Source organism: Triticum aestivum, chromosome 2D (genome assembly GCF_018294505.1).
Source record: "Triticum aestivum cultivar Chinese Spring chromosome 2D, IWGSC CS RefSeq v2.1, whole genome shotgun sequence".
NCBI classification, from domain to species: domain Eukaryota; kingdom Viridiplantae; phylum Streptophyta; class Magnoliopsida; order Poales; family Poaceae; genus Triticum; species Triticum aestivum.
This window is the reverse complement of record NC_057799.1, coordinates 312,103,162-312,120,067: the sequence shown is the minus strand read 5'-3', so window position 1 is coordinate 312,120,067 and position 16,906 is coordinate 312,103,162.

Sequence of the window (16,906 nt, the reverse complement as noted above, 5' to 3'; positions counted from 1 at the left end):
ATCACGTGGCAACGTGCGCGGCGCAACTGCATGCATATGGGGCCCCCGACGTGATCGTGCGCACGCCCAACCGCTGGCAGAGCGCGCGCGGAGGGACGCAACACTACAAAAAAAGACACATCCGTGACATTTTGGGCCGAATGAAAATCTTTTCTGTCATACTTATGACACTTCTATGACGATAATTGTGACAAAACCCGGTATCATCATAGATGTGGTGGGGTCCTACTTCTATGACAAAAAATCATGACAGAAAATGGGCTTTTCGTCCTGGGCGGGCCGGAGACGCAGCTGCATGACATTCTTTGGGCCGTCCATGACAGAAAATATCGGGGAGTCCTCGGTTACGGTGGGTGGTCGGGGGCCGAGCGATGCGCATTTCTCTCGTACGTACGCGCGTGTGTGCGAGGCGTTGGGCTCTAACTGAAACTGAGCGAGGCGTTGGGCTCTAACTGAACCCGAGCGATTGCACTGCAGGCTACGCGTTACTGAACCCGAGCGATCGATCAATGGCTGTTAACTAAACCCGATCGAGTGATTCCTTTGCTACTGCTGCTAACTGAAGCCGATCGATGCTGCCTCTGGATGAACAGTGAGCATTGTGGGTGGGGGGGGGTTTGGATGAACAGTTCCCGGTGGGGGTGGATGAACAGGACCCCGTGGCATTGCCTCTGGATGAATAGTGAGCGTTGCTGGGGGGTTTGGATGAACAGTTCCCGGTGGGGGTGGATGAACAGGACCCCGATCGTTCGAGCCGGTTGGGGCTGGATGAACAGGACCCCGTGGAGGGCAGGATGAACAGGACCACCCCGTGGAGGGTAGGATGAACAGTAGATGGTGGAGGGCTGGATGAACAGTGGCTCGTGGAGGGGTGGTTGAACAGGAGCCCGTGGAGAGGGCTGGTTGAACAGTAGCCGGTGGAGTAGCGCGCGGTGGAGGCTGGATGAATAGGAGCCCGTGGATGAACAGTCGCAGGTGGAGGCTGGAGGAGGTCGACGGTGGATGAACAGTAGCTCGTGGAGGCTGGAGGGGGTCGACGGTGGAGATGAACAGTATCCCGTGGAGTCCCGTTTTGCGGTACGCCACACCCCTCCCGATGAACAGGACCCCCGTTTCGACCGTAGCACTCCAACACAAGTCTGTTTCCTCCGTTTTGCGGTACGCCACACCCCTCCCGATCAACAGGACCCCCGTTTCGACCGTAGGAGGTTCATTTCCTCCGTTTTGCGGTACGCCAGACCCCTCCCGATGAACAGGATCCCGTTTTGAACGTGGCTGGTCGAACACAAGGCCCTTTCCTCCGTTCTGCGGTACGCCAGGCCTCGTTTCCATCGGATGTTCCATCCAAGCCCTCCCGATGAACATGACGACGCATTCCGTTCCAACCCAGCCGGTTGGCTCCCCATGAACACGACGACGACGCTGTTTCTCCATTCCGACCCAGCCATGTACACGAGCCCTGGCCGTACGTATGCGCGAGTAGGCGTTCGAGACCCTGCCCGTATGTACGTACGTGGCCGTATTTTCTTTCTTGCACACTGGCCGCTGTACGTACGTGTACATGCTACGTGTGCGCCTCTACTACGACACGTGCGCGCCTCTACATCGACCAGTATGTACGTACACGTTCGCGACCAGAATGACAACGCTACGTACGCTTTGACCAGGTGGGTCCCGACTGTCAGGCACTTCCTTGCCTGCGAAGATGTAGCTGGTGGGTCCCAGCAGTCAGGGGGGCGAATTGTTTTTTTTGCCCGGACGCACTTCCTTGCGTGCGAAGATGTAGCTGGTGGGTCCCAGCAGTCAGGGGGGAAACGTTTTTTCATGAAATACGGTGGCCCGTCCGGTGGGTCCCCGCTGTCAAGTGGAGGAATAATTATTTTGCGCATAATAAGGAGGCACTTCTTTGCTGCGGCAGTGGACCCAGCTGTCAGCCTCTCCACGTACAGTCCACGTCCGATGGAAGCTGTTCCTTAACCACGTTGACCACGCCGCGCCGAGAGCACCAGGGCGGTGGACGACAGCGAGGCCTAGGAAGGGGACGACGCGGAGCCGGGGAAGACGTGGCAGTGGATGCCCATGTGGAGAGGAGTATGAGGGTTCACTCGTTCGCTGCGGTGTGAGGCTGCCATCACCGTAGAATAACAAGGGCTGTGGGTGAGTAGAGGGATAGCCTGGCCAGCGGTGGCAGTAGTGGGGGGCGGTGAGGCCTCCGCCGCATCGCAACCGGCCACGGGAGGCAGGAGCACGAGGCACGACCGGCGCTGGTTTGGGCGCCTGGAGCAAGAAGACCAGAGGTTGAAGAAGCACTACGGCCGTTGGATGGACATAGTACGGTCACTGGAGCTAGAATCGTGCATATTGACTTAAGTTGACAAAGCCCTCCGTCCCCGTCAACTTAGTAGGCCCACAAGTCAGCCTGCCACTATACTGGGTCCCAGCTAGCAGGGGGAGTATTCATTTTTTTGTGCGTAATAAGGACGCACTTCCTTGCGTGCGAAGATATAGCTGGTGGGTCTGAGCTGTCAGCGGCGGTAACGTTTTTTTCACGAAATACAGGGTGGGTCCCAGATGTCAGGTGGAGGAATCATTATTTTGCGCGTAATAAGGAGGCATTTCCTTGCGTGCGGCCGTGGACCCAGCTGTCAGCCTCTCCACGTACTGTCCAATTCAGATGCATGTCGGTCGTTGACCACGTTGACCAGGCCGCGCCGAGAGCACCAGGGCGATGGACGACGGCGAGGCCTAGGAAGGGAACGACACGGAGGCAGGGAAGACTCGGCAGTTGTTTCCCACACGGAAGGGAGTATGACTGTAGGAGTGTTTACTGGTTTGTCTGCCGTCGCCGGAGAATAACAGCAGGTGTGGGTGAGTAGAGGGATGGCTAGGCCAGCGATGGGAGTACGATGGGGCGGTGAGGCCTGCGCGGCAGCACAGCCGGCCGCGGGGAGGAGGGAGCAGGCAGTCCCGCCGGCGCTTGTTTGAGTGGCTGGAGCAGGAAGAGCAGAGATTGAAGAAGCACGACGGCCGTTGGATGGACATCCAACAGTCACTACTTGTGCGTCAACCTTTTTTTAGGAAAGCCTCAAATCTGTGGAAAATAGCATACAGCCCATCTGCCATTATTTCTAATAATTTACAGCCCATTTGCTAATTCTTAAGGTTTTTTTGGAGCCCATATTCTTTTTGTTAGCATTACAGCCCATATTGTGGCCACGGTTAAAAAAATTACGAAATGTTGCATATTTCGGTGCGGTCCGAACTGTTTTTAATCCCGAAATTTCGAGTCAAATTCAAACTGATTTTAAAAATATATGTATATCAATATAATATCCAACAAATTGTCCACGCATAAAAATTAATGCAATTTAAAATCTTGAAATGAAAAAAAGAAATTTGAAAGTAATTGCCGGTTTGATGCGTTTTAAAAATGTACAACCCATTTCTCATTACTGATAGGCCATTTTCTCGTCCAGCCGAATGAAGCTCTCCCTGTCTTGAAAGATTTGCAGCCCAACAGGCCTGACAAAGCGACTTACTTGGCAAATCACAAAAAACTGGGCTAGCCATTTTCAGAAAGAAAAAAAAACTATTGGGCTGGTCTGTGGTAAACATAAAAGAGAAGGCTGTCTAGATAGGCCAGAGTGCCCCGCACAACCCAGTTGACACCCTGCTTCCGTCTCAAAAACAAATTAGATAAATGCCACAACAAATATGACAATTCATAAAAATGCCACTGCAATTTCCAAACTTTGAAAAATGCCACTACAATTTTTTGCAAACTTTGGAAAACGCCACTGCAATTTGCAAACTTTGAAAAACACCACTCCAGACTTCGAAAAATGCCACTAGAAATGGCATGAAATGGCATTTTTCAAAGTTTGGAAATTGCAATGGCATTTCTCAGAAAGACCAGATTTGGAGTGGCATTTATCAAATTAACCCAAAACAAAAAATAACTGGGCGAGCTGCTAGGTCCCTGGTGTCAGCCGCTCGTTGTGCAACTCTCTCGTTTATTGACTACGTTGTCAATGGCATGGGACCCAGATGTCAGAAATCCATCAGGAGGAGCCATTTTTTATTGGATTGAAATAAGGAGGCACTTGCTTGCGTACTGCCATGACCTTGGCGGGTCCCTGCTGTCATCCTCTCCACGTACAATCATCTCCTGATTGTGTACGCGTCAACTTGGTAGGCCCACAAGTCAGCCTCTAAACCCATGGAGGACAAATACAACCCATTTAAAAAACTAACATCCCATTCCATACGTTCGAACGGAAATTTCAACATTCAGAGCAAAGTAACAGGTCTGATCCACATATAGAGTACTGAACTTCCACGTTGACAACCATCATAGCCAAGTTAACTATCTACTCCCACTAATACTCTAGTAGCGTACAAGTACTAACTAGACGATGCCGGCCGCCATCTGCGGTACACGCTAAACGCCGGCACCGGCGTCCACCGCCTCGCCTCGGACTTGCCAGAGGTGCGATAGGGCGCGTTGCTCGCGCGCATTGGCCCTTTCCATGCCGGCGTGGTCCACCGAAGCTTCGGCTTCTAAGCGGGAAACCCACTTGACGAGCTGATAGTAAAAATCGGCGTCGCGAATGCGTGCGTGCCCGACAGCCTCCAGGGCTATTTGTCGGGCGCCGGCCTCCATGTAGTCGGCCGAGGTGTGGGCGCTCTGCTCGTGACTCAGAGCGTCGGTGCGCTGCTGCTCCATGTCCCGCTGGCGGCGCAAATCGGCGATACGCTGCTCCTCCGCCAAGCGGTCGCGCTCCAACAACTCCTGCTCCTCCGCCAGGCGGTCGCGCTCCAACAAGTCCTCGATCTCCGCATTGCCATCTAAAGACCGATAGAATGCCTCCTCCCTCCGTCTGCCTTCCGGTGAAAAACCGAACACTAGTTCCGTCGGTGACCGCCTCCGGCCTCGCCTATCGCGGACGGGCGGGGGCTTGGCGGACGTGGCGAGAGCGAGGATAAGTGGTGAGCGACGTCGGGCCGGTGGGGGCTTATGAGGATAGGGCGAGTTGGGTCACGGTGCCACCATAGAAGGCCGGGAAACAGTACTTATAGGCGGAAGGTAGCGCGACGGTCATCGGAATTCAATGCATAATTAAGCAGGCATGGCTTATCGCGCCAGCTTGCCATGGAAAACTAGAGAAACTAAAATTCTGATTGTGCCGTCCCGTCCCGTCCCGTCCGTGCTGGGTCGCACGCCGGCATGACGGTCAAACGAGTGCACTCGAATCATCTCCCTCCTTGTCAATAATGATTCCACGGATTTAAAAGGCCCACAACAATTAAAGCGCATTTTTTCGCATCAGTTAGCTGCCTTAATTACGGCCGGCTGCATGCAGGCACTCAAAATCGCTCGCAGCCAGTACGCGGAGCAACATGCAACGAGTCGCAGCCGAGGGCATTAGTTGATGAACTTTAGCTGGGAGATAAGGCATTTGCGAACGTTTTCGCTGGCAGTTTCTTCATATTCGCATGGCATTTTCTTCAGAGCAGCTTGTCAGTTTCTTCAGAGGTAGGCATTTTTATTCAAAAAACTGCCACTTCGGATATTGCGTTGCAACTAAAACAGCCAGGAGCGCATTAGTAGGCTAGCTAGTGATCGATCAGTAACTTGTAAACACTGAGCGAACAGATATAAGGAACTGTTAATGCATCTCAATGATTCACAGATCATATACAAATATGTAGCTCCAAAAGCAAAGATCGGCCACAACTAAAACCAACTAGTACGATTCCCATACATAAGATCAACATGTTAATGCATCTCAATGATTCACAGATCATATACAAATATGTAGCTCCAAAAGCAAAGATCTAGAAAAAACATATGTTCTTCCTACTAACATGGATGCTTCTCTTGGCCAACATTCAGTATAGACTAAAAGAAAAATTTGTTTGTGAAGTCTACAATTCCTCTTGCAAACGTAACTGGTTTCACCAACAGCTGGAACCATGAGAATGAACCACACATGATGGAGGAACATCCACTGCAATATGATTTTGTCTTCTCTTGATCACACGGCGAGACTATTTTCGGAATACAAACTTTAACTTAGGAAAAATGATGCCCATTGTATAATCAGACCAAAGCAATGAAGCACCTAGTGTTGGCCAATAAGTAGTATACTACTACTTTTCTGCAGTCCATGAAGTGACTATCCAATCTTTCTGTGTCTATTTTCAAATGGCACTGCATGTAGTGACTATACTACTCTCTTGTGCAGTTCAACCAAAATTACGGTCACTTTGTGTGTTTGCCAAATAGCAACGGGCAGACATCTCTGTCTGCACAAATATCAAGCAGCTAGTAAACATATACCCCACCTTGTATTTTCGGTTTAAACATGTCTCTTCCGCTCAGCATCTGTCATGTTTTGCACTGGACAATTTGAGACAGTCATGTTTTGCCCTGGACAATTTCATACTGAATTGATTTGCTTGTTCAGAGCAGAAATATAGCGCCTATTCTTCATCAGACCAAGGATATCCATGTTCGCAGTGATGGAAGAGGTGAAATCGATACAACCAAAATTGAGCATCCAATCATTGAATCCTGTCCTGCACCTCCAATGTAGGTCCACCCTGCCAATAAATTCACATGCAAACCACTAGTATTACTATCTAATGATAGTACAAAAAGAGTAGCAAGATAGTAGCAAACCATGTACCTTCTTAATGAACAACTCATAGTGCCACCAATTGGATATAAAGGTTTGGAAGAAAACATGCTCCTAATGTTGAACCAGTTGGACTTTTTGTGCAGTTCCACTAAAATCGAGCATCCCTGTTTGCATAGATATTGAAAGTGTGATTACTATAAAAGTGGCACTAGTTGAAGCATAGACTCACAAATATAAGCATTCCAATTTCTTAATGGGAAAAGGTAGCAAGACTGTTTCTAACCACCTGTTTGAAGGAATAAATAAGGCAACAGAGGCTGATGTCAGAAAGGCATATATAGTTCTTTCTGAAAGAATGATCGATTCCTGACCTTTCCTCTTCTTTTAAGCATATTTTGTGCAGTTCAACTAAAATAAAATGCCATCACCGCCTTGACAATTTAGTGACACTGTACAAAATGAAATTACTTAACATTACATCATGATGTCAGGTATGTAGTCGACAGGCATTAGAGACAAACTTACAGACCTCCTCCGATAACATAATGAACATTAATTTTAACAAAGGTGTGACTAGCTTTACCGGGATAATTTGAGTGAACTCTACACCCTCTGTTCCTTAATATAAGACGTTTTCGCGGTTCAGTTTAAAGTACCCAAACGTCTACTAGTATTTAGAAAAACAGGTAGTAGTTTTCTTGAGCACATATCTGGGAAAGCTTGCCACACTTTATTTATGTCCATACGCTAATGCAACACCATTTGAAATTTCGAATACTACAAATATACACTAATCCAGTGGCTACTGCAACAGTAGAGTAGTTATTTTATTACAGTGTACAGTACAATGGTTTTACTGAACAGATTTCAATAAACTCTGGCACTGGAAGATTTCTATAAGAATTAACAATACAAAATGTAAAGGTAACACGTTTCAGCATTGGTATACTAGCTATGCATGAGCATTAAACCAAATACAAAAGTCTGAAGGTAACTAGCATTATTAACTAATGACAGTATAAAAAAATTGCAAACCATGTACCTCCAAGGTAAATATCATTTCGAACTCGGGGGGACCTTAAAAATTGCTATCCCAATCTTGATAATCGATCAAACATAAAAACTTGATCGAACGAATCAAGAGAACAGCCGGAGGAGGAGGTGCCCACTCTTGACCTTTCCTCTTGTCTTCATAATTTTTTGTGCAGTTTAACCAAAATAAAATGACATTAGCGCCTTGGCATTTTGGTGATACTGTAGATTTTTTTTTAACTTATCTCATGAAAGTGAGGTATGTAATCTATAAGCATTAACAGTGCAAAAATCTGAAGGTAGTAACAAGTTTCATCGTTGGTATACTGGCTGTGCAACATCATTAGAATGCCTTAGCTGAAAAATCTTTAATACATCCACAATCAATAGCTAACCCTGAAATAATCCAGTGACATTAAATGGCATTGCTTAAATTTATCGGTGGCATTAGACTGAGTGTGGCATTAGTTAAATGTGGCATCACTTTAGCAGTAGCATTGCTTGACTTGAGTGCTGGTGTTATACTAACAGCAAAAAAGTGACACTAAGAGCATGGGAGGCCCATTCGGACAGTGGGCGCACCAGTACGATGTACCTCCATGGACACATAGAGTGGTGAGGGAGGTATGGTTGCCCTGAGCAACAAATATCCAGGCAGCATATGTGGACTACGTCCCATTTTTGTTATGTTTAGCCACCTTTTTCCTATGTGAGGACAACAAACCGATCGACCTGGTCATTCTCTATTGCATTGTCATGCCTTTCTACCCTTCTTCAACCAAGAGACACGAGACTCGTTCCTTAGCTACTGATTTTCCCCTTTTCAACCTAGATGCGGGTTCGATGCCTACTCTCTTGGACAGTACAGTCTCCCTTCCTTTCCTTATTCAACCCAGACATGGATTAGTCTGCATGAAGTAGGGTTTCCTTTAATAGTGCAAATTAAGGTTTTCGTCTGCGTGACCAGCAGAGCAGAGGATAGCAAATTGGGAAGATGGTGGAGTGGAAAAAGATCCACATGCAGCGACATGGCAGATGGGGCAATAGAACAAGGGTATGGTTCGAAAAGAGGTAGCATACCTGAGGGTCGGCGGGAAGTGGCTTCGCTCGTGGTCTTCGTCCTCCGCACACACTACGACAGCGAGCTTGGGGACGGAGGCCATCCTGCACGGGCGCTGGGTCTGAGAGGACGACCTTGTCGTCAGTGCGTGACCTCGCTCACCGACAACGAGTGCGTCAACGCTGCACGTCCTTTTCTTCCCCGGCGGATCTGTGACCACCGGTGAGGAGGGAGAGAGAGGCCGTCTTTTTTAGATCTGGAGAGAGGGTGATAGTGTGAGAAGCAAGTGGGCAGCCCTTAGCAAGAAAGCTCTGAAGCTCCAGCCTATATACTACTAGTACTAGAGGTGGAGTAGTGGTAGAGTAGTTTATATTTTCTCTGCAAATAGTACCAGTTAGTCGTGCTTCAAAACTGAACGACACGCCATTAAAAAAATAAAGTCAAGAAATTATGCAGCACCTCGGGCCAACGCGGCCAGATTGCATTTTGCACGAGAAATTACACACCATGTTTCATTGACATGTGGTCCCGTTCCAACATGTCAGTGAGACGACGGCGAGTCCTTTTGTACAATTTCCGAATGGACGTGTAGGCCAGGGCGCCTCTTCGCGTACCGTGGCAAACTGGCAACCGTCCACCGACTCTTCGCCTTTCCCTCTCGATTTAGAACTGCTGTCGCACGCTCTTCCTCGCTCCTCCATTTGCCTTCACCCTTCCTTCTGCCATTGTTCGATCGTCTTCTCCATGGAGGGAACAAGCCGAAAACGACGCCGTTATTCTTGCCCCGATCTGAAAGATGACGTGGTGGGGGAACTCATTGATCGGTGCGACGTCATCACCTCGGCTAGCATGGCAGGTTCGTTCAAGAACATTCTCGACTCAACTAATAACATCATTACAAGGAACCCAAGGGTCCAGGAGCGGTTTGATCTCCCCTATCTTCTTCGCTATAAGCCTGTTCGCATGGGTGCGGACGACGGAGGCCTCGCCTTGTGCAAGTTGATGCCGCTTGACAATGATACGTGTAATGTCAAGATGCCATCGCTTAAGGGTAAGTCCTGGGCTGGCGTAAATGGAGATTGGGTTGTTTATATTGGGTACAATTGCGAGTGGGAGCTTGTGAATGTGTACACTCGTCAGCGGATTCCACTTCCAAAAATCTCCGAGTGCCCTGAGGTTGAGCACACAGATCATCTACGTACGTTCAAATACGATCATGGTGACTGTCGTCTACTGAAGATAGCAATTTGTCGAGTTCCCAACCGCTCTTGGAATTACGAGAACTATCAAGTTGTTGCTATCTTCGACAAGCTTGTTGCCGTCCTTCGTGGTTCGACTGGATGGATATTGCTCAAAAATCAGTTTCTATACACGGATGTGTACTGTGATGCAATTGAATACGAGGATCTTGTGTTTGTTGCCACCACTCGTGGCACTGTTTTTGCATGGAATCCTTATGATTTCGGTACGTTTGTCTTCCACTGTAATTATAATTGTTTCATCCACATGCATGTGGGTTAGCAAGTTTCCCTTTACTAATTAACCTTCTTCTTGTGTTTCCAAGGTCCTGTGAACATTCCACCACCTATACTTGAAAAAATTTATAAGCAAGGGGGAGATGACGATGGTGATGATCACGAGCATGAGGAGGAGCAGAACTTATATACTCAGTTGCGCCTGGCAACTAATTCCGATGGATCACCTCTTCTTGTCTCTATACAGTGCACTCAGACTGTTACTACTGAGGAAGCAGGTGTTGTCTCCCATGGTCGCCCTCTCCTGACCTATTCCAACACGCGTTGCATGGTATTCAGGACGGATACTAGTGTGCTAGCGCCAACACCTTCTCCCTGGTTCAGTATTGATAGTCTTGGAGCAAACTCGCTCTTCCTTGGACCAAACTATCCAATGATGTTGAAAGGCGATCCAGCTGCCGTTGACACAACGTTACTACCATTTATGAGAAGCAACTGTATCTATACCTCGGACATTTGGGTGGTTCCCTACCCTGGTCCTGATATATGCCGCTTCAGCCTGGATGATCAGTCCTGCATTGCTCTCGATATTGACAATAGCTGGCCCTTCCCAGAGCACCTATGGTTCAAAGCAAGCGTTTCCAATGCCGAGGATTGGTTGAGTTGAAGTTCATTTCATTGCTTGTTATTTGTTGTGTGATGAAAACTTTCGTATTTGCTAGAATGTTTTGTTGAAAATAATCTATAATCCAACATGTATCATCGTTGTCGTTGTGTGTTGATGACTTGTTGTATTTAATGAATGGTACATTTCAGTTGCAAATGCATGTCATAGACTCAATTTATGAATGGTTTTCGAGTCACTTCTTGGAGTGTGAGTACCGTAGTAGTATAGCCAGCATCCGGTTAGTATATGAAGTTGCCACATCACATAGAGCCAACCTAATATTGGAGTATGCTAGCCCCTCCACTGGTGCCGCTTCAAATGGCGGAGGAAGTGAGAGGTCGCGTCACCTTGTGTCCAGATCTGAGATGCCACGTCTACCAGATGAATGACTCCAAGTTCGACCACCGTGATGCTAGGTGCGAGCCCAGGAACACTGTTGGAGAGACCCCCCTCATAATTTTCCTACATTGGTCATTTGATTCATAGGATAGAATGCTATAGGATTTTTTTCCTATGTAATCATGTTTTAATTGGCAATCTAGCATCCACTCCAACTTTTGTTTCACTTCCTTTGTTCCTACGAAGATAGTACTTGCTCTAAATGATGTGTCGCTGCAAGAGCCGCCTATATTTATTAACCATGCTCTAAAAAGGTGGACCAGCTTTGTCTATAGTAGTACTGGAGTACTAGGTTAGTAGGTGACCTTGCGCTTGGCTCTTCTCCTCTTCCGGAAGTCGAACAATAATGATGGTACTACAGTAGTACTTCTGGAAATCTGACACCAAATGAACTGCTGCACGTCCACCGCTTGTAAGCAAAAGTTTCTCCTCGTGCTACGAGCCACCACGCACGCATTGGCGAGGGAGAAGGCGTAGTAAGCAAGCTTCTCGTCGTTCTGCCAGTTGACGGGACACATCAAAGTTATTTATTAGTACTCTCTTCAAAAAGGGCCGACCATGTCCATGGCTACCATCCCGTGCTCTGTCATTGGCCCTATTTGGATCCCTAAGTTAGAGTTTGTTTTAGTTAGTTGGGACTCAAGTAACCCAAAAGTATCCAAACATGATGGGTTAGTTTGGGTTAGTTGGATCTAACCCACCCCCGAAAACTAGCCCACACTAGAGGAGCTTATTTGGGTTAGTTCTCCTTGGCCCACTAGAAAAATTAGTAAAAAAAGTTACCCCTCCCATCCAAACAGGGTTCAAAGTAGTCAAATGATTGAGAAAGAATATTTATTGTCAATCTAACCCTACCATCCAAACAGCTCTTTGGTTAGAGTTAGTTTAGGGTTAGTTCAGGGTTAGAATCTAACTCTAACCTCTAATTGAGTTAGAGTATCCAAACAAGGCCATTGAGTACGTGCACTATTCACGTGCCATCGAGGAGAAAAATATTGCATAGTACTAGGTGCCATCGAAGTGCACGACTCACTTACGCACTGCATATCTCAATTTTCTTGCATGACACACCACCTTGATGCTAGATGTCCCGCGTGTCATGGAGGCATATAGTATGATTTTGTAAAATGGAGGCATATAGATGTCCCGCGTGTCGGCAACAGGATGAACAAAGCTCATGTCTTAAACGGAAGAGTGGAAGAACATAGATTCCCGACGACCGAGAAGGAGCTACAAACCTCGGAGTGGAAGAACATATAAAATCAACCAAATCTCTCCACGTTCCTATACCATTCTATAGTATGAGAATAAGTTTGAACGTAAGCCATTGATTCACTCTATCCAATGGTCATAGTTGGGAAATCCAAACAAAACCAAGCATTGGATCAACTCTTTTTTCGAGATCAACTCTTTTAGCACTTAGATTGTTGCCGCCTGCCCACCTAGCCCACCTATATATCCGCTCACGTGTGATGACCACAGGAGCTATCCACTCAGATTGTATGTTAAAAAATAAAGGTCGATAACTAATGCGGCACCTCGGGCCAACGCGGCCAGATCGCATTTTGCATGAGAAATTACACACCATGTTTCGTTGACATGTGGTCCCATTCCAACATGTCAGTGAGACGACGGCGAGTCCTTTTGTACAATTTCCGAAAGGACGTGTAGGCCGGGGCGCCTCTTCGTGTACCGTGGCAAACTGGCAACCGTCCATCGACTCTTCGCCTTTCCCTCTCGATTTGGAACTGCTGTCGCACGCTCTTCCTCCCTCCTCCATTTGCCTTCACCCTTCCTTCTGCCATTGTTCGATCGTCTTCTCCATGGAGGGAACAAGCCGGAAATGACCCCGTTATTCTTGCCCCGATCTGAAAAATGACGTGGTGGGGGAACTCATTGATCGGTGCGACGTCATCACCTCGGCTAGCATGGCAGGTTCGTTCAAGAACATTCTCGACTCAACTAATAACATCATTACAAGGAACCCAAGGGTCCAGGAGCGGTTTGATCTCCCCTATCTTCTTTGCCGTGACCCTGTTGGCTAGCGCGGGGACGAGGGAAGCCTCGCCTTGTGCAAGTTGATGCCGCTTGATAATGATACGTATGATGTTAAGATGCCATCGCTTGAGGGCAAGGCTTGGGCAGGCGCAAATGGAGATTGGGTTGTTTATATTGGGTACAATTGTGAGTGGGAACTTGTGAATGTGTACACTCGTCAGCGGATTCCACTTCCAAAAATCTCTGAGTGCCCTGAGATTGAGCACACAGATGATCTACGTACATTCAAATATGATCATGGTGACTGTCGTCTACGGAAGATAGCAATTTCTCGAGTTCCCAACCGCTCTTGGAATTACAAGGGCTATCAAGTTTTTGCTATCTTCAACAAGCTTGTTGCCGTCCTTCGTGGTTCGACTGGATGGATATTGCTCAAAAATCAGTTTCTATACACGGATGTGTACTGTGATGCAATTGAATACGAGGGTCTTGTGTTTGCTGCCACCACTCGTGGCACTGTTTTTGCATGGGATCCTCGTAGTTTTGGTACGTTTGTCTTCCACCGTAATTATAATTGTTTCATCCACATGCATGCGAGTTAGCAAGTTTCCCTTCTCTACTAATTAACCTTCTTCTTGTGTTTTCAAGGTCCTCTGAACATTCCACCGCCTATACTTGAAAATTTTTATAACCAAGGGGGAGATGAAGATGGTGATGATCACGAGCATGATGACGAGGAGGGCCCATATACTCAGTGGCGCCTGGCAACTTCCGATGGATCACCCCTTCTTGTTTGTATACAGCCCACTGCTGATGTTACTACTGAGGGAGCAGGTGTTGTCTCCCATGGTCGCACTCTCCGGACCTATTCCAACACCTGTTGCATGGTATTCGGGATGGATACTAGTGTGCTAGCGCCAACACCTTCTCCCTGGTACAGTATTGATAGTCTTGGAGCAAACTCGCTCTTCCTTGGCCGCAGTTTGAGGTGGGCCATATGTTAATGTGTTCGCTGTATGTAACCAGCACCTCGAATCCTCGATAGGAGTAGTAGGAGTAGTAGTAGTAGTAGTAGGAGTAGTAGGGTGGCATGGGCCAGAACAAGCATTCACGTCCAGGAGTACGGCACACGCCACCAGCACGACTTCCATCTGACACCATATTTCTTGGCGTTCGTGCTACAACAATCTCTTCAACCTCGTCGTTTCTCTAACTCAGCCATCGCGCGGCGGGCGAGGTGGGGGTTTGCCGATAGTCGGTTTCCTCAACTGCGGTCCCACTTGTAAGGCCAACTCCAACGCACGACCCCAAACGGACCTCCGTTTTGCCCGGATTCTGTCCGTTTGGGTAGGGCAATGGGGTCGTGTCTGGGCCATTTCTCGAATGCGGTGGTCGTGCGCCGAACGCGCGACCGCATCCCGACCGCGTACATTTTTCTTTGCAAACACATATCTTTTTTTTCATCATTGATTTTTTGGTACATGGAAATACATCACCAAAATTTTGACTAGAAAAGCAAGACCAAAGAAAACAAGAACCACAAGAATACATTTTAGAAGATATCCAACTTCCATAACTGCTCCTGTAAGTTGGATTAGTGCCTTCTCGATGCATTCATTGTTGATCTGCGGAGGCTCGATCTTGCGTGCTTCTTTCTTCTTCGAGTGTAAAGAAGTAGACGTGTCTAGCCTCTATTCTATCAACAAGTGCACTAGTCTCGTCTCTAGCCTCTATGCTAGCTAAAAGTGCTAGAACATCTATTAAATTGCGCTCTATCAACATATCGTTGTACTCTTCTTCCCAATACCAAAACTTGCATCCATTCTACACAATAAAATTTTAAGTTAGCACAACTAGTCTAATCCGAGAGCACAACCGAAGATTTGGTCGAGTTCTTCCTCCTTTTGCCGACACGTGGGACATCCAGCATCCAGGTCATGTCATGCAAGAAAATAGAGTGGTAGGTGAAGCCACGTGATGTGCATCTTGGGTTAAACTGTAAATAGAATCTTACTACTCTTGAGTAACTCCAAAAGCGGCCACCGAAGATCTTTACTGGATTTGTTTTTCATCACCAGCACGTCGATGTGAAAGATGTGCAGGTTCAGTGGGTCCTCTTGCGTTTTCACTGACATGTGGGACTGCATATGAGCAAATAGACGATGGGCTCTGCGCGTCTGCTGGCTGGCTGAGAAGAGAGATAGAGGAGGGCTGAGCACGGACTCCAGGAAATTTGTTCTACGTACTCGATATAGTGGAGTAACCACCTCGATATAGTGGGGTGGCATGGGCCATAACTAGCATTCATGTCTAGCAGTATGGCACATGCCACCCACACGAGTCCCATCCGACACCAATTTTCTTGGAGTCCGTGCTAGCTACAACCATCTCTTCTCCCTCCTGTTTTCTCAGCCATCGCACAGTGGGCGGGGTGGGGGTTTGCCGATAGTCGGTTTGCTCAACTGCGGTCCCATTTGTAAGTGAAAATGCAACACAGCATGCATTCCCCCTTGAGCGGCGTGCTGGACAAACCGTGTGGGGGTGCGACACGAACACGGCAGGCATTTCCTTTTGAACTTGTAACTTGTAAAATTTGGTTCTGCTCGATGGGGCGACCGATAGATAGAAATAACGATTTTCCCTAGAGTAATGAGAAGTTTGGTTCTTGCGCGGTTCATGCATGGAGTACGTAGGAAAATTATGAAGTTGATGCGAAAGGTAAGATAATTACTAGTAGTACCATATACTACTACATGGATTTGATGGAAAGATAAAGATACATACGGACCCATCAACGACATCCTCACGCCCTAGTGCACCGGGTCACCAACCGACGTGTGAGGAGCAGCTGCGTTGGCGGCAAGCTCAACGTGCTTCTGAACAATGCCGTCCAAGGTTGCCCTGCGGTCCAAGAAGGCCAGCGTCCTATCATCCTCCTCTTGCATGTAGTAGTCCTTGTGGACGATTTGCGCGTATACGCGGGTGATTATGTCGATGGTGTCTTGCTGCACCAGGCGTTGCGCGGCGAGCGCGACCTCGAGGTGGACATTCTCCGGCGCGACGGCGGGCAGTCGCAGGGCCACCGGTGCGTCGAAGATGTTGTCACCATAGAGGCCGTTGAGGGTGGCAGGCATCGCAGACCCTGGGCGCGTGGGCTGGAGGCGTACATGAAGGTCATCCGCGAGCTTCTTGATGACGGTGAACTTGTCGAGGAAGCCGACGAGGACCTCGTCGAACAAGGAGACGAAGCTGTCGTCCAAGCGGCCCCTCGCCCCGGCGGCCTCAAGCACTACCTGGAGACGTTCCTCGGTGCCGGGCCGCAGGCCGGTGTCGTGGACCATCTGGCACAGCCGGCTGATGCTCGCGCTCATCGCCTCCATGGGTCTAGCTTCTAGTCAACTGATCTGGCGATTGGAGTGATCACTCTTGCCCTTGGGTGCGTAGGTGCGTAGGATTCATAGATTGGACTGGCGGGAGCCTTTATATGAGAAGTGCAGACTGCGTTGAATTCACGTGCGTGTTGGCCATCTACTCCTCGCCCCTCTACTACACCTGCCTTTGGCTGTATGACAGGTTGGCCAGCCACCCGTTGGACCCACGTGTCATACATCCAAAGGCAGGTGCAGTAAGT